Source organism: Taudactylus pleione, unplaced genomic scaffold, assembly GCF_031769625.1.
Source record: "Taudactylus pleione unplaced genomic scaffold, aTauple2 ptg000089l, whole genome shotgun sequence".
NCBI classification, from domain to species: domain Eukaryota; kingdom Metazoa; phylum Chordata; class Amphibia; order Anura; family Myobatrachidae; genus Taudactylus; species Taudactylus pleione.
The window spans coordinates 6,200,223-6,218,071 of NW_028284491.1; positions in this window are offsets into that span (position 1 = coordinate 6,200,223).

A 17,849-nucleotide genomic window follows, 5' to 3' on the forward strand; every position below is an offset into this window, starting at 1 on the left:
CATAGTAATAGAAGTTTAGGTGCAGAACAAAATGTGAACTTCCCTTATCAAATACTTTTATATTATTAAACTGTACTTTCATATACCATTTATATCAGTAATAAGGTTTCTTTAGACTTGGTGCCTTAATGAAAATAACTGTCCCAAGCATTTTCCTTCTAATCCTGAGAGTTGTGGATAATCTCCAGCCACCTCCCCCTAGTTCTCTTCAGTATCCTCCCCCCTGTGTTTCTCCAGGCCCCTGTCTCTCCAGCCTAATTCCCCATGTCTCTGCAGCTCCAACCCCCTTGTGTCCTCCAGCGTCACCTCACTGTGTCTTTCCAGCTCCAGCCTACTTGTGTCTCTCCTGCCCCACAGTGTCTCCCCAGCTGCAGACTCCTTGTGTCTTTTAAGACACACAGAGTCTCCACAGCTCCAGCCTGCTTATGTTTCCCCGGTTCTCTTGTCTCTCTCCAACCCCACAGTATCTCCCCAACTCCAGCCCCACATTTTCTCCAGAGCTCCAATCTCCTTATGTCTATCCATGCTCCCTTGTGTCTCTCCAGTCCCACAGTATCTCCCCAGCTCCAGTCCCACAGTGTCTCTCCAGCTCCACAGTCTTGGCTGCATTAGCATTCACCTCAGAATGAGTGAATAGCAACGCCTTGGGACACAGCCATATATATGTGAAACAATTTAACATTTTCTGTACTTTGGCCCTCATTCAGACCCGCTCGCAAGTGCTATGCCCACTATCGCTTTCGCACATCCGTAATACCTTGCAGTCCTGCATATACATCGGAAGCATCGAGCAACATCAGCCCCTCATGCACAATTTCAACAGGTATGATCTTACTCTGAAATTGCTAACCTTGTCACATGCAGTAAGTACTCAGGTTACGTATGCCGTCGCAGTGGCTAATTTATGCGCGCCCATGCAACAGCATTCAAACGGACAGGCAGGCCTTTCTCCGACCACTCCCCTGTCACCACCCCCACACACTGACATCCCGTCCTTTGATCTGCAATGGCTTTCTTTCTGCGTGTGATCGCAAAGCGTTCGCAATGCAAAACTCACGCACGCGCAATGGGATGCATATGCAGTATGCACCATCAGCCGATCTGTGTATGCTGTTGCAATTGCCATCCATAATGAATCAGGTCCAGGGTCCTTTCCCACAGTAGTATGAGTTTGCTACGCATCAGGGTCTTAGCATCAGACATTCCTTTATTTCAGTCTCAAAACATCACTGCTGCACCTATTGTGTTCACCTGGTCTGCTAGGCCAACAGATAGAGACCACTCTCTATCTAAACTAGCTCCAGTGTTCAAACCACTGCCTGAACAATGAGTTCATACCCAGAGAGTTCAATGCTCCAGGAGTTCTCTGTATTCTGTGTTGTGTCCTCTATGACTTCCTCATTGCCTCATCGATTCCAGCAAGTTACCATCCTTCGCTGAATATCGCTCACCTGTCAGCTTCACAGCATTCACACTTCTACAGACCAGCATCACAGTGTTCACACTGATCTGCCGAGTTCCATCTACCAGAAAGGGGGAGGGGGCTTGGACTGCACAGCCTAATTTTAAACGTAATAAGAGGTGCTACCATGCTGAGACTTGTAGCACAATACAGGGGACAAAGAACACAGGTGCACACTCTGAGCACTAAGTACAATGATAGTCAAAAAAATCCTGATACACTCTACAATTAAAATGGAATATAAGTGAGGTTCTTGGTACAAGTTTGGGGAAAAATTGTTTGCCTATCCACCACGTCAAGTTGAACCCCATAAGACGGGTCTCTAACATCCCTAATATTAACAGGGTTTAAAATGAAGCACTGAGTCACTGGGAGATGTATCCTCTGATGAAACTGCTGTTACATGTAGCGGAGAAACGCGTAAGGATCTCCTTACCTGTCAAACTGGTGACATATTAATGAGTCGGGATTTCGGTGGACAGCGCTGCTAAACCAACTATGTGTGCGGAAGTTACTACGAATATCAGCGGCTCCAAACATCAAGATCTTGCTGCAGGATATTCTAAGCTATGTCTCCATGAAGAAGTACAGACAACTGCCTGTTCCCTCTTAGCCGGCCGGCGGTAAGACACTGTAATCTCATTTTAGAGCTCGGGAACCATAGACTGCTGTTCTATACATATGCAGGGAACAAGCTTTATATTTACTTGGAGTACCAAGGAAGTGATTCTTGCCCTGGAAAACCCTATGTATGGTATGTAATCCATAGAGACTGTGGTCCATTTGGAATTTATCTGTAGCCATTGAGACGTATAAATCCAAAATAAAAGTCTAAATAAAGACCAGCCATAGTGCTAATAAACCCTGACTCACTCCACACTAATTACTTTTATCAAGATCGGTTGACTATATATATAGTTATATTTTTCTGTCCCTGAGTCAGAGTTTTAATAGACTGTGGTTTTTTTTCTCTTTCTTTTTTCTTTTTGTAATCCATATATTCTACTGATGTTTAATAGGGACACCTACCGCAGAGGTTATCCCCTCTATTAAGAGTGTATTTCTATGCTATAAGGAAAATTAATTTTTACCAATTTGACACATATTGTGTGTAGTGTATGTTATTGTATTTTAAAGTGTGTTTAATTTTTTTTCATTAAATTTTTTATACTTTTGATATGCTGAGAGGCTCCTTGTTTGGATAATTACCTATTTTTTATTCGTATGCATTTAATTGAGCATTAATTAATTCTTGTAATTAGTGGAGTATTTCCAGACTTTAGAGGGATTAACAGATTTCACCACTGCTAGGAGCAGCTAATATCAATTAGTTATAGTGATTATGTAATTAATTCACTTTATGCTCCCGAATTGTATATGGTAACATTATGTCAATTAATCCAGAACTTACCTTTCATAGTGCCCATTCTAATATGTAGGAGCAATGCAGGAACCTGTGCAGATGATTAAAAACACTTAAGGACAGACAGGTGGGGTGCAAATACTAAGCAGATGGATTCTCAGCCTTCAAGTATACAAAATACACAAATATAGTGGAAAGGGGGAGGGGGCTTGGACTGCACACCCTAATTTTAAACATAATAAGAGGTGCTACCATGCTGAGACTTGTAGTACAATACAGGAGACAAATAACAAAAAATCCTGATATACTCATTTTTAATTGTAGAGTTTAAGTGAGGTTCTTAGTATAAGATTGGCCAAAATTGTTTGCCCATCCACCACGTCAAGGTGAACCCCATAAGATGTGTCCCTAAGACCCCACAGCTTTCAAACTGATCTGCTGAATTCCATCTACCGCTGTATTCCTATGCTGTCAGCACAGCAACTTCCATGCTGTGCACAGATCCATTACTCACCTGCCGCTGTGTCTGCAGTTCCTACAGTGTTACAGCATCCGCGATACTCGCCATCTTGGAAACATCAACCGCAGTGCTCCGTTACCTGCCAGGCCTACAGTTTCCATACTGCATACACGTCAGAATTGCCATCACACTCCAGCCTGCAAGTATACTCTGCTATTTACCTGTGAACTGTATACATCCTCGGTCTATACATTCATACCACTGGGACATTGCTTGTTGTTCTGTTCTATTTTGTGCTCAGTAGTTATCCAGGTATATAGTATACTACCCTGCTAGTGGTATTTGTTTCCCTGCACTGTGTGCTGTTGTTTTGGGCTGGTTCAGAGAAGGGGGCTGGTTCCAGGGCTGTGGTTCAGTGTGAGGTATACAGTCTGTGCACTGAGGTGTTCAGATATTGTATTACTTCTCCTAACATTAAGTTTCTGAGTTCTGCACTGGTTCCAGTTCCCCGATACGTAAGACTCCAATTCCTGGTCTGAGTTCTGAGTTCCTATCTACCAGTACTATGCTATTCTAAGTTCCGGGGTCATCCTTGTGATTGGAGCAAGTTCCTGGTCTAGTGGGCCTCCATTGTCACTAGACGAAGGAGTGCCCAGTTACCTGGGTAATTACCCTGGTTCCAGTTTAACATCCTTGCACATCACAAGTCTGTGGTTCCTACACTTGCTATAGTGTCTAGCCTCCTGTTTGCTCATGAGCCAGAGCTGAATCAAACCAACTAATTTCACAAGCACGTTGGCCAGACCCAGGGGTCCTGAGCCAGATCTACAAAATATTCAGGCCGTGACAGAGTTGACATGAGGAAGACTAGCGCACTCCCCCATTACATACCAAATTGGTAGGATGTTGCACGTACGAGGGGGAAATATGTGTACTTTTTTTTTAGTAGACATGTGAGGAACTAGATGGGGGCACATCAGAGCTTTCCAGTGCCCCAATTCAGCACTGGATACAGAACAAAGACTACATCCCCCAATATGCATCAGGAGTCTGAGTCGAGAAGAGTCTCAGAGCATATGCATGAGTGGAAGAGGATGTTCTGGTTCTGCCGAAAAATATAGGTAGCTGGGGGTTGCGGGATCTAATCCGAATCCCAGCAAAATAATACTGTGCCTAGGGGCCCTTAAATCCACCTATGGGAACTTGTTAGTAGTGGTGGAGGGAAGAACGCAGGGTAAAAGGTATATTAATAAAGAGAGGGGGTATAAGTGACAAGGGAAGTGTGTTGAGAGGGATCTATGGTGTACATTCAGGCATTTACCCCAGATGATATTAATCTATCAGTAGATTTTCATAATAAACCATGACTATGGGCCTGATTCAGAGCTGAACGCTCTGACCAGAGCGCTCGCTCTGAATCAATGCCCTCCTACCTTTTTTTGGAGCGTCCTCATGGACGCTCACATAGCTGTGGGTTACCACCCACAGCTATAGCGAGCGTCCATGATGATGGTCGCGATGGTCAAAAATTGGTATTTATATTTAAATGCATGTTTTACATATATATATATATATATATATATATATATATATTTTATATTTGATTCCACATGGCTATTTGTGTATCCACCTCTATGGGTTTTATATTTGGGAACAAGGTGGACATATCAACAAAACCATATATGCTATATTTATGTCTTCTTTAAATTGGAAAGTCATTTATTCTAGTTGTATTATGCTTAGTTATAGGAACATTATTATTATTAGTATCACCTGTGGCAGTGGCGGGCTGGGCAGGGTGCCATATGTCCCCCGGGCCGCAGTGCCATGCGGGCCGCCTGTGTCTCTGTGACACAGGTTGCACCGTGAGTGTAGCACTGACCGGGCGGAGTTTGGTCAGCACTACACAGTGCCAAACACACAGCCGCTGGCTCCGGCAGCTGTGTGTTTGTTTTGATCAGCAGCCAATGAGAGTCTGACAGACTCTTATTAGCTGCTGCTGCGCCCACTGCGGGAGCCACTCCATCTTCCGGCTCCCACAGTGGGTAATGGGAGAGGCATCATGACGTCATATGACGTCTCTCCCATAATGCAGAGCGGCCCGGCCCGGGAGGACGAGTGGAGGAGCGCATGGCGGCGGCCGGAGCGGGGATTCAGGTAAGTGGTTTTCTTTTCTTTTTTATTACGTGTCTACTGGGGGGAGACCACTACTGGCAGCACTACTAGGGGGACTACCACTGGGGGGACTACTATTGGGGGCACTACAAGGGGGGAACTTCTGCTACTGGGGGCACTACAAGGGGGGGACTACTACGGGGGCACTACAAGGGGGGTCTACTACTACTGGGGGCACTACAAGGGGTGGGAATACTACTACTAGGGGCACTACAAGGGGGGAACTACTGCTACTGGGGGCACTACAAGGGGGGGACTACTACAGGGGCACTACAAGGGGGGGACTACTACAAGGGGGGCACTACAAGGGGTGGGAATACTACTACTAGGGGCACTACAAGGGGAGGGGACTACTACTAGGGGCACTGCATAGCGGGGAGGGGATTACCACTGGGGGCACTGCATCGGTGGACCACTGCTGGGGGCTCTATACAAAGGGCAATACTGGGGGTACTGCATAGGGGGAGACTACAACTGGGGCCACTATTTAAGGGGCACTGCATAAGGGTTACCAGTATTGGGGGCACTGCATGGGGGATGAACTGCTACTGGGGGCACTATAAAAGGGGCACTGCATAGGGGGTACCACTACTGGGGGCACTGCATAGGGGGTAACACTACTGGGGGCACTATATAAGGGGCTTACTACTGGGGGCACAAGGTGCACTGCACAGGGGGGACCACTACTGGGGGCACTGCATAGCGGGGATCACTACTGGGGGCACTACTGGAGGCCTGCAAAAGAGGGTCCTCTCCTGGGGCACAAGGGACACTGCATATGGGCACTTTACATTAATCCCACATGGACCCGCCTCCTCCCTGGAACACTTGAGGGGGGGGCCGTAGCACGCACATGGTCCGGGCACCCTGGCTACACGCTACTCCTCTGCCAGGGCCGCCTGCATGCATTTGCCCCCCAGGCTAAAAGTTGCCAGCCAGCCCCTAACCTGTGGAGTAATGAAGAAAATTGTGGCAGCTATTTAATCCAGCCCTCAACACAATGGAGATCATGTACTGTACCTTCTGATGAAACCGGGAGTGCCTTTACCAGGAGAAATGCATCAAGTTAACGACTATCTGCTCACAAGAACACTTTTGCCTTCCACTGGATTCAATTAATTATTTAACAGCTAAAGAATAGAGACGGAGCACTACATAACTTTCTTCTTATAAAAAAGCAGCGCAGCAATATATGGAGTCACCGCAGTCGTCACACACCGGATGCTGCCTATCCCCCAGCCATAGTGATACACGGGAGCAGTACCCGACCCACTGCCAGAATTACCATCAGCGGCAGACACCCGGGATCTCGTGAGGAGCATAGAGGGTAACAGGTGACTGTATCATACTCTGTTACAATTTGGGCATATCTCTGACTATCGCTGTTTACAATAAGGGGGAGAGGCCGACTATCCGGTGGCCCCGCTTTTACCTTGCGCTACGCAATAACTTAGACCAAGCATTTGTTTTGGGCAAACAGTCACAGTTTTTATTAAATCACAGCACACTTAAAACACACAACAGAGATCCCTGGACATGGAGGGTTGATGAGCAAGGCCTAAAAATTGCACGTTCGTACGTACACGGGGGACGTGTCCGGCCCAACATTTTACGCCGGAACAAACCGCACCGCCTTCTCATGGAGGGCATGCTCGGCCCCACCTTGGAGGCCACAGCAAGCCGCACCCCCTTTCCACCACATGGGGGCGTGTTCGGCCCAACCTTTTACGCTGCAACAAACCGCACTCCCTACTCACGGGGGGCGTGCTCGGCCCCACCTTGGAGGCCGCAGTAAGCCACTCCCCCTTTCTCAACCTGGGGACCAGCTACCATGCGCATACCCCCTTTTGCTTGGCACGCCTCCCTTATGGCCCAGCCATCTCAAGCTGGCGCCAGGTGTGCGGCCTATTTACTGGCGAGTATGCCTGACCCTCTGAAATCCCCCTACATACCTTGCTCACCATCTCCTCCCGCCACACAAGGTCCCCTGCTAGCTGGGGACCGAAGCCCCACCCAGCGACCTCTACCATCTGAGACGCTCCAATGCCTCCTGCAACCCTCTCGATACCAGCCCCACTCCTTGCCCCTCTACATGCCAACCTTGGAATGATGTTTTATACCTCTAATGTGAGGGTCACTCCATCGCCCCATGCTCTTTAGGAGGTCTAGGGACTTTATATTACCCAACTCGTTGCCCCCCAGGTGTATCACCAAAGCATCCAGGGCCCACTCTACTCCCTTTTCCGCTTTCAATGAAACCTTCCCCTCCTGGTCCCTATCCCTCTACCGCCCTGCTCCATACCGCAATGTCAGTTTGCTGGACGACGTCGCCCCACCTTGCTGCCTCGACACTGTTTCCAGCTCTCTTGATATAAGACCTCTCTAGCCCCTCGGGACTCTCCTGATTATGTTGATCCATATAATTTTGAGCCCAGCTCCACAACCGGTCTGTCTCATCACACCTCTGACACATGCAGCTGAGCAGGCCAAAGAGATTTTAGCTTACCCGGTCTTGCCTTGTAGCTGCAATGCCCCTGTGACTGTAGCTTGACCTGTCAACTTTTCATCTTAACGCACAGCTCTCCTTGCTCAGGGACACCACCTACGTCTGCTGCCAGTCCAGTGGACCTAACCACATGCTTAGGATGGGCCTTCTTTTTGTTTCACTTCCGCAACACCCTCACTGGCACATGTGTGGCCCCTTGAGTTTGAAAGCTTCCCAAGCTGGATCTGCCTCAATTTTCAACCTTGGACTTGTGCCTCTGACACAGCAACGGGCTTGCGACTGGATCGGCAACCCGGCATCACTGCTCCCCAGTATAACGCAAGCAGCTGCATCACACACCCACACCCCAATTCCCATTTCCCTTTCAGGTTGCCGACCATTTTGCTTTATGACTGTAGAACAACTTACTGACTACACTTTATTAGGACCCTGGTGGAACCTGCTCCCCAGGCTTCTGCCTGCCCTTCCACCATCCACCCTGCCAATGGTCCCTATTTGTCTCCCTGAAACCGCCAATGCCGTCAGTGATTCTGGTTGTCAGCCCTCACTTGAGTCTGCCTTATGCAAAGTTAACCAAATGACAATCTGGTCTGTCAGACAGGGATTAAAATTCACCCGCCTAAAGGTTAATGTATGTGCCCTTATGTTTTACTGCCGCTTCACAACTAGATTAAGTAACTAAACAATATTGTCCCGCACTTCCCAACCCTGCCCCCTATGCCCCATGTAGCCTTCCTCTGCTTATTTCCTTATTAAATGTGTCGCCCCTAACTTGCTTGTAGCAAACTTTACTCACCTGACCTTTTACTCTTTTACTGATATTCTTTATCTCACCATTCCTGTGTGATCCCAAAATGTACTTGAAGGTCCCCCGCTGGACGAGTCCCATAGATAAGACTGCATTTGCTGCACTGGACATGGCATCAGCAATAGGCGTGATTGTTCTTTACTGCGCTGGGCATGGCGTCAGTGATAAGAGTGATTGCCCTATGCTGTGCTGGGCATGGTGTCAGCAATAAGCATGATTGTTCTTTTCTGCACTGGGCATGGCGTCAGTGATAAGAGTGATTGCTCTTTGCTGTGCTGGGCATGGCATCAGCAATAAGCCTTTAAAGAATTGCTTCTGTGGCTGGCCTTGACCATGCCACCATACTCCTGCACACCGGCTATGCAGACAAAGACGCCACCTTTGCTGTATGTGTATTGGGACGTTATATGCTGTATCCCACCCTGCTTGCTTCAGAGACCACATATCCTCTGCTGCTGAACTGTTTCTGTACATATGACCCATATGTGTACTAATAGCTGACTCCGCCGTCCTGAGACGGTAATTGCTGCATGGTGCGCCCACCGCACCTTCCTCAGAAACTATATAGCCTCCCGAAGCGATCTGTCCAACAATGCCTCCTGTGCCTTGATAGCCTGCAAACTGATAAAGAAAACTTTAATTGGATAGCGCAGCCTTAACTGAGTGACTTGGTAAAAAGCGATATGAATTTCTTAATAAATGCAAGGTGGACCTAAATAGTCCTCGCACCCCAATCGGTGCATCCAAGAGAAACATATTAAAACATTTTATTTATGCACCTTTGAAAACTGAATTGTATCATTTAATTCTGCTCAGTGCAGACATTTGCAGGAGAGGCAAATTTGATTAAGTGGTTACTTACTATCCTCTGAAAGTCCACGGTTACACCGCCCATTGACTAGTGTGTCTGGCGCGGTACTGATATATCCGTTGATTCATATCACAATTATAGACTGCAATATATCCCCACCGCAGTGCAATTACTGGTCTGCCCTCTACTGCACACTATATTACTATCACCCCTCTAAGCTGCAATGCAGACACCCAACCCTGAAACCACTTATCTGAATTCCATTGACCATTGTCTCCCTATTATGACTCCTGTACTACCTAATATCCTACTATACCTTATATTACCTTATACCAAGCAATATACCCATACACACAGCATTGGAATCAGATACGTGCAAACTTCCCAATACAAGGCTGTTATACCTCGTACCAAGCAATATCTATCTATCTATCTATCTATCTATCTATCTATCTATCTATATATATATATATATACACACCTACATACATACCCATCTTTTAACTATACAAATATATGTATATATGTCGTAGTGTAATCACTGTTCTGTGAAATGCTATAGCTTATACTATTTTTATGCATTATACACTGCCATCCACCTATATACACAGCAGTGTACTCACTGAACTGAATTCTACAACAACTGAACTTCTAAATATAATAGACACACCTGTGCCAATGTAATCCCTGCCCTGCATTGCCCTGTATATCCTATTTCTATACTGCAATATATATATGTACACATACCTGGCAATGTGGTCACTGAACTGTAATAAACTGTATCTTTTAACACTATTATCCGCTTATGCACTGCAATACATTATATACACACATAGCCCGCAACCTGTATAACACCGTGTTTTCAATATACAGCATATGCTGTAACCGCTGATCTGTACCATGCTATACATTTTCCCTGTCCTGGCATTTGAGTGGTTCACATTGGTGTTCCATGGTGTGTGGGATATATAACATATCTACTTGCCTATACCAACAATAGAAATCCACTTACAGCACATGTCCTTGTGTGCCTGGCCTCCCCATAGGATGTACCTCTATGGCTCTTTAGGTGTAATGTGTCACACCAGAACGAGGCTGATTCCCTGAGGCCTTTCTACTTTCTATTGCCACTAGAGGAGACAATGTTATCTGGTAGTTCCTGAGCTCACCCCCAGCAGTGTCACAGAGTAAACACAGAGCAGTATTCCTGGCTTCACATTATTACACACCAAATGTACCATTAGATTATAAAACCTATGGAGGAAAATCTTACCTTGAAGTAATTTGCTTATACACCCTGAGCAATACGTTCCCTGATCTTTATTGTAGTGTTTATTATATCACATTACCTCCTGTCCTGTGCTGCAATATATATATACACACCGCCATGTAATCACTGCTCCGTATTATCCTGTATTACTGCTATACCTGTAATATCAATTAACACAGAGCCATGTAACCCCTCCCTGATCTGCAGTATATTGTATATTAACCTTATTATAAACTGCTCTCCCCCAGCAAATTAATTCCCGCTCCGTATCATACTGTAATATATTTTATTCTTTTATAACACATGCACTGAAATATGTTCATACAGCAATGTGATCCCTGATCCGTATGATGCTGTATATCTTATTCTATTATACCACATACACTGAAATATGTACACACAGCAATGCGATTCCTGATCTGTATTATACTGTATATTTATACTACCTCCTGAACTAAAAAACATATACATACGCTGCAATTTTCTCCCTGGCCTATATTACATCCTGACCTATACCCTAATTATACTGAAAACACTACACTTACTGATCTGCATAATCCGGAATATTGATGCTGGTAAAGGGATGGATGTTACTATAACTGCTGTTGCTCAGTGCTGGGGGAAACACAACACTGAGGGAATGTGATAAGGGGCAGAGGTAAACAACTAACATTAATAGGATAGCACTGGGACAGTAAATACATACAGTAACTATGAAGGTGGACATTACAATGAGGATAGCACAAAGAAATATAGCTATAGAAGGTATTCAAAGTAATAATTCGCAATGATACTTATCTTGTCTGTTCCCTCTCTGTCCCTGTGCATCTGCACATGTGTAACTTCTTCCCACACGTACACTGCCCCCTCCCCTTCTACCTGCCTTTATATCGCTCCTGTTGTCTCCCCACCCCCTAACCTGACAACGCTGCCCCTACTGGTCAGTATGCCTTCCTATGTGTTATACTACGCCTTAGCCCGTCCCCACCGTTATCGCCCCGCTGGCCCGTGGGCCACCTCGCGCCCCTCCCCCTTACAGGGCTGCGGCGCCATTATGGCATCCTCCGGTTTTATAAGGAACTTATACTCCTCTGACAGAGGAGGTGATTTCTATAACCAGAGGATTATCATTTCAGGGAGTGGACGATATTAGTAGAGCCTGTTCTTTAGGACACATAAAGGAGATGGACTTATTCAGTGGTTCCGTATTTAATCTCATTGTGCCCCGATTGTGCTTCTTTATCTCCACTTACTTTGTATAATTGTATTCATCTTATGCAACATAAGTGTATCTGTGTGTTGCTATTGCATTTTATTTGACTCATTGTTATTTTAAGACATTTTCAAAATTGGAAACATTGTGGTCACTTGATCAAACTAGTGCTCCACCTTTTCTTTCTGATATACTTAATTGTGTTTAGTATTGCATGTCTATATTTTAGTAGATTTACCATTTGTGTGTTGTGATACATCTTACATTCTTATGTTATTGCTTTAGTGTTTCCCAAGGGGGAACAAAACAATATTTTCTTCCAATACTGTATTATATATTTCTTTAATCTCTTAACCTCTGCCCTTTCCTTTGTGTGTAGTGTACTGCAATACAGTAACATGCCTCAGTCCACTCATCAATAAAATATGTGCTTTAAAGTGTGTTAATCTATTTTTTGCTGCGCAAACTGTTAAATTAAGGGGCTAATGCATAATGAGACTCCTATGACAGTTTGTATAATGATAAATCATACTCGCCTGCTCTACCGGATTGTCCAGGAGACTCCCAAATTTGTGGTAGTACTAGTGAAGTGAGCAGGATGGGTCCACAGAGAGGGGGTGGGGGCCTTTATGTCATGGTTCTATGATAATAGTGTCATTTTGGCTCAGAGCCTTCTTGATGGACCCGTAATTCACTGCATTATACCACAACAATGCGGGATCTAGTGATGGAAAGAACCCGGCCTGCCTCCACCACCAGTTGGCTTCATCCTTTCTCTGCGATTCTCCCAGAGGAGAGAACTCAAAAGTAGGCAAGTATGCATTTAATCAGGGCCGTAGAGAGCGGGGTGAGATCAGTACGATCGCTCTCCCCCGTACATCATGCAGACAGTGGAGACTACTGCTGGTCAGTGGCAGCAGTTTCCCGGGACCCGCCTGTCACAGCGCAGCCGAATCTTGCAGATATTTACCAGGTCCGGAGGTGTTGGGGTCCTTGCCGGCAAAGGACTGCCGGCAGGAATCCTCTGGCACCTGCTGTCAGTGCCTCTCCCTCCTCTCCTCCGGTGGCTACTGCATGCAGATGGCCGTAGCTTCCAAAGGAGCCTGCACACCGCTCTGTTTAAGATTTAAAGGGCCAGGCACTGTATAGGGGAGATCTGATTGGTGCCAAATTTGAACCTGGATCTATATTAGAAAGTTCCTGGGAGCACTCCACTGCCAGAGTATAGGCTCATATCTTGCTCCAGCATACCTGACCTTGTAGCATACCTGACCTTGTGCTATTGTCTAACTGTTCCTGACCTTGGCTATTCTTTGTGACCTATTTCCATCTGATGTCCTGGTATCAGTGGCTTAACTTCATTGCAGTTACCTGGAGGCAAGATAAATGTTGGTGCCGCCGACACACACAAATTTAAAAGTGCTACCCGAAAAAGAAAAAATTATATATATATATATGTCTGTGTGTAGCCCTGGAGGTGTATTTGATCTATCTTATTATTACACGATTTCTATACTATCTTGCTCTTTAAATTTATCATAAATGAGTGCTAAAAAATATATCACTTTCTTCAAATGTGGATATGGAATTCCCCCCCCCCCTTTCCTCCAGCACCTACCCCACCCCCATAGGGCTTACACTCACTATAATCTTATTCAGCCACTGCTTATCTGCTGGCTGCTCTCCCAACTCCCGTCCACTGCCCACAGTGACAGCTGCTGCGCTGAGTCCCGTCCACTTCCCACAGTGACAGCCACTGCTCTGTCCTCTCTATGTACACTCGGCCGCACTGTCTCCTGGCTCCTCAGTAGAGCAGGTTCAGAGTCGCAGTCACATGTTAAGTGACGTCCGCGACCAGAGCATAGAGTCCAAGTCACGGAGGAGGAGCGCTGCTGATTCTGATCAGCAGGGGCAGATTGGGATCTAAAAAAGCCCAAGAATTTTATGGAAGCATCCCTAATGGGGGCGGGGACTGTAGAGGTGGTGGGGTCTGTTGAGGGAGCAGGATCCCTCCTCATAGGGTTCTGAGTTGGATGCCGTTGCGGCTTTCCTTGCATCTTTTGCGGCAGTTGCATCTGCGACTTTAGGCCAATGCCACTATGATGCTCTTCCCTGATGTACATTCAAATGTGTATAGACTGAGATGCCTATCTGCAGTCTACAGAGGCTGCAATAATGCTTTGTAGTCTTTAGATGCCACCGTCGCTCGGACCATTAAAACTTCCACTAACCTTATGCTAGGTGCATATCACCCGTCTGAGTATAGCCTCCAATGTGAGCAATTCAGCGTCTCTGTACTGTACACAAGCAATGTCATCAACACACCCACAATTCCTTACATCTGCGCCTGCTTAGCCAAACCCCCTGTAACCGCCTAGGAATGCCAAAAACACATTTCTATGTGCATGTGTCTGTATCTGCACTGCAACGCTGTACGAAGCATGCATGGTTCAACTCAGCCGCATTCACAGACGAAAAACATTGTACAGGAAAAAAATAAACACATTGGCCTCCACAGGAAAAAAAGAAATACATTGGCCCACACAGGAAAAAAGAAATACATTGGCCCACACAGAAAACAATAAAACGCATTGGCCCCCACGGGGAAAAAAACAAACACATTGACCTCAACAGGAAAAAAACAACAACACATATTGGCCCCCACAGAAAACAAACACATTGGCCCCCACAAGAAAAAATAAAACATGTTGGCCCCCACAGGAAAAAAAACAAAACACATTGACCCCAATAGGAAATAAAAAAGCCCTTTGGCCCCACAGGAAAATATATACAATATTTGGCCCCCACAGAAAAAAAAATAAAACAAGCAAACTGGCCTGGATAGTCTGGATAACGTATGTCCCTGGGTTGGGGGGGGGGCATGGGAGGTAGGGTAGGGAGTCTATGTCCCTAGCTATGGGGGTCATAGGGTGCATAGTGTTTGTAACTGGGGCTGGGTGGTGTGGTGGTCTGTCTACGTCTCTGGGGCCAGGAAGGGGGCAGGTAGTGTATGTCCCTGAGCTGGGGGGTACAGTATATAGGTGGCTGGGTAGTAGGTATGTTCTGTAGGCGGGCAGAGCCAGCACTTGGTTTACCAGCTCCATACACCCCGAGGCCGCTGGGGGAAGAATGGGAGTAGTAGAAGTGGGAAACGGGGGCAGGATAGGAGGAGGAGTGGGAAGCAGGGGACAGGATAGGAGGAGTAGTGAGAAGTAGGGGGCAGGATGGGAGGAGTAGTGGGAATCAGGGGGGCAGGATAGGAGGAATAGTGGGAAGCAGGGGGCAGGATAGGAGTAGTGGGAAGCAGGGGACAGGACAGGAGGAGTAGTGGGAAGTAGGGGGCAGGATGGGAGGAGTAGTGGGAAGTAGGGGGCAGGTTGGGAGGAGTAGTGGGAAGCAGGGGGGCAGGATGAGGAGTAGTGGGAAGCAGGGGGCAGGATATGAGAAGTAGTGGGAAGCAGGTGACAGGATAGGAGGAGTAGTGGGAGGATGGGAGGAGCAGTGGGAAGTAGGATAGGAGTAGTAGTGGGATGGGAGGCATAGTGGGAAGTAGGGGGCAGGATGGGAGGAGGAGTGGGAAGTATGGGATAGGATGGGAGGAGTAGTGGGAAGCAGGGGGCAGGATAGGAGTAGTAGTGGGAAGAAGGGGACAGGATGGGAGTAGTAGTGGGAAGCAGGTGACAGGATAGGAGGAGTAGTGGGAAGTACGGGTAAGGATCGGAGGAGTAGTGGGAAGCAAGGGACAGGATAGGAGGAGTAGTGGGAAGCAGCGGGCAGGATAGGAGAAGTAGTGGGAAGTAGGGGGCAGGATAGGAGGAGTGGTTGGAAGTAGTGGGCAGGATAGGAGGAGTAGTGGGAAGCAGGGGGCAGGAGAGGAGTAGTAGTGGGAAGCAAGGGACAGGATAGGAGGAGTAGTGGGAAGCAGGGGGTAAGATAGGAGAAGTAGTGGGAAGCAGGGGGCAGGATGGGAGGAGTAGTAGGAAGTAGGGGGCAGGATGGGAGGAGTAGGGGGAAGTAGTGGGCAAGATGGGAGGAGTAGTGGGAAGTAGGGGGCTGGATGGGAGGAGTAGTGGGAAGTAGTGGGCAGGATGGGAGGAGTAGTGGGAAGCAAAGGGCAGGATGGGAGGAGTAGTGGGAAGCAGGTGACAGACATTGAAAAAGAACGGGGATAAGTTTTCACCATGTTTTACATGGCGAAAAAAAGTGCATAATTGGGATTTAGGGGTGCAGGCTTAAAAAAAATAGCCTGCACCCCTGGGAATAGCCCCTAAAAATGAACTGTGTCAAACAAAAAAAAAAATAGGGACACCCTAAAAATATTATTTTAAATTTAGGGTTAATAAAAATAAATATGGGGAACAAGTTTTTAAATAACGAAGTGAATTCTGGGAGAATGCGGAAGGTGTTTAAAAGAATGCGGGTGGTAGCGGCAGGTGCATTTTTCAAGAATTTTCAAAATGCACTTTAGGGACTTAAAAATAAGCTTGCACCCATTTTCATGTACCCCACATTTGATAGGCATAGTGTTTTTTTGCCTCCAAAAAACCTAAGTTCTATTCTTCATCACTTCTTCAAAGTCGGGAAAAAACACCTGCCGCAGCTATTTAAAATCCCTAATTACCTTCTGCAGGGAAAAACGGGGGTACCCACAGTGATTCCCTATGTCAGGATATCATTAGGGGGGTCCTAGGATGAATTCCCAAAAATTCCTTATTTTTCCCGATACTTACCTTTCCGCCGTGTCCCGTTTTTGCTGCTTTCTAATTGAATACAGGGGCAAAGCGGGCATGCGCCTGATACTTTATCCCCGTAAAACCTCCGATGTGGAGCGAAAAGTCCAGCACGGACTTTTCACTCCCAAATTGAATATGGCCTCTAGACTACCGCAATGCCCTCTACCTTTGTCTCCCAGCAAAAGAATTGCACTGCTTGCAGATGGTACAAAATGCAGCTGCCAGGCTATTAACCAACCAGCCCCATTCCAGCCACATAACACCTATTCTCTACTCCCTTCACTGGCTGCCTGTAAGATGGAGAATCGTTTTCAAGATTGGCTTACTAACTTTCAAAGCCCTACATGACTAAGGCCCAAAGAACTTGAAGCAGCATCTGATCCCTTACTGTCCTACTGGATTATTACAATCTGTTGCTGAAGGACTATTAACAGAATATTCCGGAATCAGCTTTGTGTCTCCGACTCTATGAAACTCGCTTCCACGCACAGTTCGAGAAGCCTCCATTCTAGAGTCTTTCAAAAATAGACTCACCTGTTCACCCAAGCATTTCACTAATGTCCCTTATTAAGCTTGTTCAGTGGCGTAACCAGGGGGGTCAGCTGGGGCATGCGCCCTGGGCACCGTCGGACTGGTGGTGCGCGGGGGGCGCCACCAGCCACAGTCCAGGTCCATTAAAGTCAGTGAAGTGTGAACCGCAGTGAGTGTTTGCTTTAGCAGCCAATGAGAGTCAGACATACTCTCATTGGCTGCTGCGCCCACTGCCGGACTGGAGCTCACTCATAAGCTCCACCTTCTGGTCAGGGACGCCGAGAGGGGGGGGAGAGAGTACAGATTACCAGGGCCCAGGCTTCCTGAGGGGCCCGGTGGGGGCCCGGGTCCGGGCCGCTCCCCCTCCCTCACAGCAGCCCAGCACACAGCGTGTGCTGAGCTGCAGTGGAGACTGCTCGTGGCTGCTGAGCAGCAGCCACAGAAGTCTCCTATGCCTGTGGGGGGGAGCGATCACACTGATCGTGCCCCCCCTGGCTTTGAGCAGGGCTGAGGGGGC